This window comes from Orycteropus afer, unplaced genomic scaffold (genome assembly GCF_000298275.1).
Source record: "Orycteropus afer afer isolate SDZICR_OR568_19922 unplaced genomic scaffold, OryAfe1.0 scaffold00120, whole genome shotgun sequence".
In the NCBI taxonomy this organism is placed as follows: Eukaryota; Metazoa; Chordata; class Mammalia; order Tubulidentata; family Orycteropodidae; genus Orycteropus; species Orycteropus afer.
Genome location: NW_006921707.1, coordinates 9058146 through 9065266, shown reverse-complemented (window position 1 = coordinate 9065266; position 7121 = coordinate 9058146).

The window sequence follows — 7121 nt, the reverse complement described above, 5'->3', positions numbered from 1 at the left end:
AAAAAAAAAAAAATTCAACCAGGAACAGGGAAAAGAAAAAAAGCTGAAAACTAGGACCTGGGAGGGGAAAAATAAGAATAAGAGTAAAAAGGACAAATGTATTAATGTTAATAGTTGTTTTAAAACAGACAAATACAAGCAAACTAATAACCAGAAAAAAGAAAGCAAAAAAGAAAATATAAAATAAAAATAAATCGGTGGAGGACAGGGTAGGGCACCCAGGCTCCATCTGAGCACACAGACTGGGATGGAGTTCCTGTGGGCCCAGAAGGTGGGTTGGAGTGGGGGATGGCAGCACCTCTGTTCACCAAGAGGGTGTGGGGTATAAGAATAACAAGAGGAATGTCACACCTTTTCATTCTTGCAAGTCCAGAGTGTCTTTGGGGTTGCTGGCAAGCAGAACCTCTTCTTAAGCCTCTGGTATCTTGGAGAGCACTGTCTCTTTAAATATTCAAAATGGTCAAGCCGCTTGTAACATTCAAAATAGCAGTGCCCTCTGGACCAGCAAAAGTCCACAGGTCAGCCTGCCTTTCTCTTCACCTTCTCTGTTTATTCCCCAGCCACTAGAGCAGTCCTCTGTGCAGTCCCTGTTTAGCAGGGCTGATTTTTAGGATAATTCTTTGATCCTACCACCACTCGGGAATCTCCAAGCTGTCTGTGCTGTGCCATCAGGATCGCTCAGGATTGCTGCCAGACTGTCTTCTTTTTTGGTATTTTCATCCAAATTCTTCTGCTAGTTGGGGTTTAGTCCACTTCTATATCCTTCCCTTCAAGGCTCAGGGGTCCAGGATTATCTTCTGTGTCTGTGTTAATTAGTTTCCCTTTCCTTTGTTGAAGAGGGTCTGTGAGGTCTTTCTGCCTAGTCCGCCATCTTTTTCCCCTTTCTTGTTGACCCTCCACTTTACCAAGCATGATATCCTTCTCCAGGGAATGGTCCCTTTTGACAACATGACCAAAGTAGATGAGACAAAGTCTGGCCATTCTCGCTTCCAAGGAGCATCCTGGCTGCACTTCCTCCAGGACAGATTTGTTAGTTCTTTTGTTAGTTCTTCCATGATACTTTCAGCATTCTTCGCCAACACCATAACTAAAAAGCATCGACTTTTCTTCCATTTTCCTTATTTATTGTCCAGCTCTCACATGCATATGAGGCAAAATACCATGGCTTATATCAGGCGCAGCTTAGTCTTTAAGGATATCTTTGTTCTTCAGCCCCTGAAAGAGGTCTTTTGCAACAGATTTGCCCAATGCTATGTGTCGTCTGATATCTTGACTGCTGCTTCCATTGGTGTTGATTGTAGAACCAAGCAATATGAAGTCTTTGACAACCTCAACCTTTTCTCCATTCATCGTGATCCTGCTTATTGGTCCACTTGTGAGGATTTTTGTTTTCTTTATGTTGAAGTGTAATCCATACTTCAGACTGTAGTCTTCAGTCTTCATCAGTGCTTCATGTCATCCTCAATTTCAGCAAGCAAAGTTGTGCTGTCAGAGTATTGCAGGTTGATAATGAGTTTTCCTCCAATCCTGATGCCACATTCTTCTTCATATAATTCAGTTTATCAGATTATTTGCTCAGCATACAGATTGAAAAAGTATGGTGAAAGGATACAACCCTGATGCACTTCTTTCGTGATTTTAAACTATGCAGTGTCTCCTCCTTGTTCTATTTGAATGACAGCCTCCTGGTCTATGTACAAGTTCCTCATGAATACAAATAAGTGTTCTGAAATTCCCATTCTTCTCAATGGTATCCATAATGTGTTATGATCCACATAATCAAATGCTCTTGCATAGTCACATGCAAACATCTTTAAGGTATTCTTTGCTTTCAGCCAAGATCCATCTGACATCTACTATGATATCCCTTGTTCCACATACTCTACTAATCCAGCTTGAATTTCTGGAAATTATCTGTCAATGTACTGCTGCAACCAATTTTTAATTCCCTTCAGTAAAATTTTACTTGCATGCAATATTAATGATAGTGTTTGATAATTTCCATATTCTGTTGCATCACTGTTTTTTTGGAATGGGTACAAATATGGATTTCTTCCAGTCAGTTGGCTGGGTATCTGTCCTCCAAATCTTTTGACATAGATAACTGAGTGCCTCCAGCTCAGCATCCATGTGTTGAAACATCTCAATGGTGTGTAAGGCTGGGTTCTCTAGAGAAGCAAAACCAGTAAAGCTTATATATAGAGAGAGAAAGAAATTTATCTTAGGAAAATGGCTCACACACTTGTAAAAGCTGGGAAGTCCCAAGTTCTTGGATCAAGCATCCAGCTGGAGGCTTTTCCTGACTCATGCAGCTGCAGGGGCTGACGAGCTCAGGGTTGGCAAGCTGTGTACTGGCTATAGATTCCAATGAATGACGAATCCAAGATCACCAGGCCAAATGGTGGATTTTTCACTCATGGACAGTTGTAGGCAGCACAACAGGATCCTGATCCACAGCAAGATGTCTCATTTTCTGAGGGTGCCCATAAATATATTGGAAGCAAGCCCTATCCCTAGGGAAACTCCCTTTCAACAGATTGGCTGCTCAAAACGTATACATCCTATCTCATCATGGGAATAACCCACATTACAACTGCTTAAACCACTCAGAATTGTGGTCCAGCCAAGTTGACACACAACTCCAACTATCACAATGGGTATTCAGTCAATTCTTGGAGCCTTATTTTTCACCAGAGCAGCTTCAACTTCCTCCCTCAACACCATTGGTTCTTGGTCATATGCCACTTCCTGAAATAGATGAACATCGACTAATACTTTTTAGTACAGCAACTCTGTATATTCCTTCCATCTTCTTTTGATGTTTCCTGTATCATTCAATATTTTGCCCATAGAACCTTTCAATATTGCAACATGAGGCTTAAATTTTTTCTTCAGCTCTTTCAGCTTGAGAAATGCCAAGTGTGTTCTTCCCTTTTGGCTTTCCAACTCCACGTCTTTGCACATTTCATTATAATAATTAACTTTGTCTTCTCAAGCTGCTCTTTGAAATCTTCTATTCAGCTCTTTTATCTTGTCATTTATTCCACTTGCTTTAGCTACTCTTCATTCAAGGGCAAGTTTCGAGTCTCTTATAATATTCATATTGGACTTTTCTTCCTTTCCTGTCTTTTTAATGACTTTTTGCTTTTTTCATGTATAATGAATGTTCTTGTTGTCATCCCACAACTCATCTGGTTTTCAGTCATTAGTGTTCAGTGCATCAAATCTATTATTTAGATAATGTCTAAATTCAGGAGGGATATATTCAAGGTCATATTTTGGCTCTCGTGGACTTGTTTTAATTGTCTTCAACTTTAAGTTGAACTTTCACATGTGCAGTTGATGGTCTGTTCCACAATCAGCTTCTGGCCTTGTTTTGGCTGAAGATATTGAGGTTTTCTATTACCTCTTGCCACAGATGTAGTCAATCTGATTCTTGTGTACTCCATCTGACAAAGTCCACTTGTATAGCCACAGTTTGTGTTGTTGAAAAAAGGTATTTGCAATGAATAAGTCATTGGTTTTGCAAAATTCTATCATGTGATCTCCAGGATTATTCCTATCACCAATCACATTTTCCAACTACTGGTGATTCTTCTTTGCTTCCAACTTCTGCATTCTAATCTCCAGTGATAATCTGCACATCTTGATTGTATGTTTGGTCAATTTCAGACTGCAGAAATTGAAAAAAGTCTTCAATTTCCTCATCTTTGGTGTTGGTGGTTGGTGCACAACTTTCACTAATAGTATTATTAACTGGCCTTACTTGTAGGCACATGTATATTATCCTGTCACTGACAGAATTGTACTTCAGGACAGATCTTGAAATATTCTTTGTGATCATGAATTTTACTCTTCCTTTTCAATTTGTCATTCTTGGCATAATAGATCATATGGTTGTCTGATTCCAAATGGCCAAAACCAGTACATCTCAGCTCACTAATGCTTAGGATATCAATCTTCATGTGTTCCATTTCATTTTTGACAACTTCCAATTTTCCTAGATTCTGACTTTGTGCATTCCATGTTCTGATTATTAATGGGTGTTTGCTGATGTTCCTACTCATTTTGAGTCATGCTACATCAGTAAATGGAGGTCCTGAAAGCTCTATTTTATCCATATCATTAAGGTTGGCTCTACTCTGATGAAGCAGCTCTTTCCCAGTTGTATCTTGTGTGCCTTCCAAACTCAGTGGTTCATCTTCTAGTACTGTATCAGAAAATGTTTCAGGGCTATTCATAAAGTTTTCCAGTCATATATCAGACAATGTTTCATTGCTATTCATAGGTTTTCACTGGCCAATTCTTTGAGAAGTGGACGGCCTCTTCCTTCTTCCACGTCTATCTCAGTCTGGAAGCTCTACTGAAACCCATCTACCACGGGCAACCCTGATGGCATTTGCAACACTGGTAGCAGAGCCTCCAGCCTCATAGCATCACATAAGCCACCACAATATGACAACGTGACAGACAAATTTGTCTCTCTTAGTTGTTCCAAACCGCTCTATGCCCTGGCCTTCCACTTACCTGTTCCGGGCATCCACCCTGGCTGCTGCTTCCTGCCTGGGGGAGCCTTTTGGATCAGTTCTATTATGTCTCACAGGGTAGCTATAAGTCAGAATCAACTAGATGGCAGTGGGTTTTTGGATGCAATCTAAAACAAGTTTACTTTTTTAAGAAAGTAATTTCAAAGCTATTATGAAGTATAATCTAACAGATATTTGGTTTTGGGTCCACTAAAGTCACATCCACAGGAAAAATGAAACTTTGGTTTGGTTTGGTCAAGTCAGTTCCAACTCATAGGAACCTTATGTAAAATAGAACTAAACAGTGCCTGATTCTGCACCATCCTCATAATGGTTACACTTGAGCCCATTATTGCAGCCACTGGGTCAATCCATCTTGTTGAGCGTCTGCCTCTTTTTCAGACCCTCTCTTTCACTAAGCGTGATGTCCTTCTCCAGTGACTGGTCCCTCCTGATCACATTTCCAAAGTAAGTCACATGAAGCCTCAACATCCTTGCTTCTGGCTGTACTTTTACCAAGACAGATTTGTTCTTTTTTTCTTGTTGTTCATGGTATATTTAACTATCCTTGCCAACACCATAATTCAAAGGCATCAGTTCTTCTCCAGTCTTCCTTATTCACTGTCCAGCTTTTGCATGCATATAAGCTACTGAAAATCCCATGGCTTGGGTCAGGCTCACTTTAGCCTTCCATGTGACATCTTTGCTCTTAAATACTTTAAAGAGGTCATTTGAAGCAGATTTTCCCAATGCAACATGTTATTACATTTCTTCACTGCTGCTTCCATGGTATTGATTTTGGACCCAAGTAAAATGAAGTCCTTGACAACTTCAATATGTTCTCTACTTATCATGATGTCATTTATTGGTTCAGTTGTGAGGATTTTTGTTTTCTTTATGTGGAGGTGTAATCCATATTGAAGGCTATAGTTTTGGACCTTCATCAGTAAATGCTTCAAGTCTTCTTTACTTTCAGCAATTAAGGTTGTGTCATCTGTGTATCACAGGTTGTTAATGAGTTCCTCCCATCCTGATGCCATGTTCTTTTTCGTGTAGTCCAATTTCTCACATTTTTTGCTCAGCATATAGATTGAATAAGTATAGTAAAAAGTACAATCGTCAGACACCTTTCCTGATTTTAAACCATTCAGTATCTCCTTGTTCTATTCTAATGACTGCCTCTTTGTCTATGTACAAGTCCACATGAGCACAGTGAAATATTCTGGAATTCTCATTCTTCTTAAAGTTATCTATAATTTGTTATGATCCACACAGTTTAATGCATTCACATAGTCAATAAAACACAGATAAAGATCTGTCTGGTATTCTCTGGTATTCTGTTTCAGCCAAGATCCATCTCACATCAGCAATGTTAACTCTCATTCCATATCCTCTCCTGAATCTGGTTTGAATTTCTGGCGGTTCCCTCTTAATGCAGTGCTGCATCCATTTTTCAATTGCCTTCAGCAAAATTACTTCCATGTGATCTTAATGTTATTTTTGATGATTTCCAAATTCTGTTGGATCATCTTCCTTTGGTATAAGCATGTGCATGGATCTCTTCCAGTTGGTTGACCAAGTAACTGTCTTCCAAATTTCTTGGCTTAGATCAGTGAGCACTTCCAGCATGCATCAATTTTTTGAAACATCTCAATGAGTATTCCATCAATTCCTGGAGCCTTGTTTTTCACTGTTGTCTTCAGTTCCATTGGTTCTTTCTTCAGTGCCATTGATTCTTGATCAAATCCTATCTCTTGAAATGGTAGAACATTGACCAATTTGTTTTGATACAGTGACTCTGTGTACTTCTTGTACAGGAATGTGCTGTTTCATATTTTAAAATTATACTGCTCATCCACCCATGGTAGGACATGTTGTGAGTTATTTTCTGCAGGAAAAGCAACAGATTTTTGGTGAGTCATCTTCAGCACTAAGCCAAAACAATTCTGTCCCTGACCAATATCATGTATTTGTGGTGCCTGGCAAGAATTGAGAATTAATAGGCAAAACCTGGTAGGGTTTATGGTCCCAGGTTGTACAGATGAGCTTTCCAACACCAAGAAAGGTTGAGAAACTTAGACCAGGTTTCTCAGAAGCTGGTCAGTGGCTGAGCTGGAAGTAGAGCCAAAGCTGAGTCTCTTACTAGCTCTTTCACTAGTGTTGTTGTTGTTATGTGCCATCGAGTCGGCCCCGACTCATAGCGACCCCTCCAAGTAGAGGCTATGGCCCCTACTTACCCTTCAGGTCTGGAACTGAACTCACTCCTATGGCTTCCAAACAAACAATAGACAGGCATATTGGGGTGAATATTTACATTAGGTAGATACACTCCTCTGAGTGATCAATCCTCAGAGAACAGGAGGGCAACGTTTGCACAGGGAGACAACTCGGGCAGTGGGGATGGGAGTACATGGGAAGGAAGGAAACAGGGAAAAGCTAACTATGGGGAGGAAGTGGGAAGAAAGCTGTTACATTATGGGGAATTGCAGTCAATGTCATGAAACAAAATGTGTATGAACTGTTGTATGGAAAATGAATTTGGTCTGTAAACTTTCACCCAAATCACAATAAGAATTATAAAATAAAATAAATAAA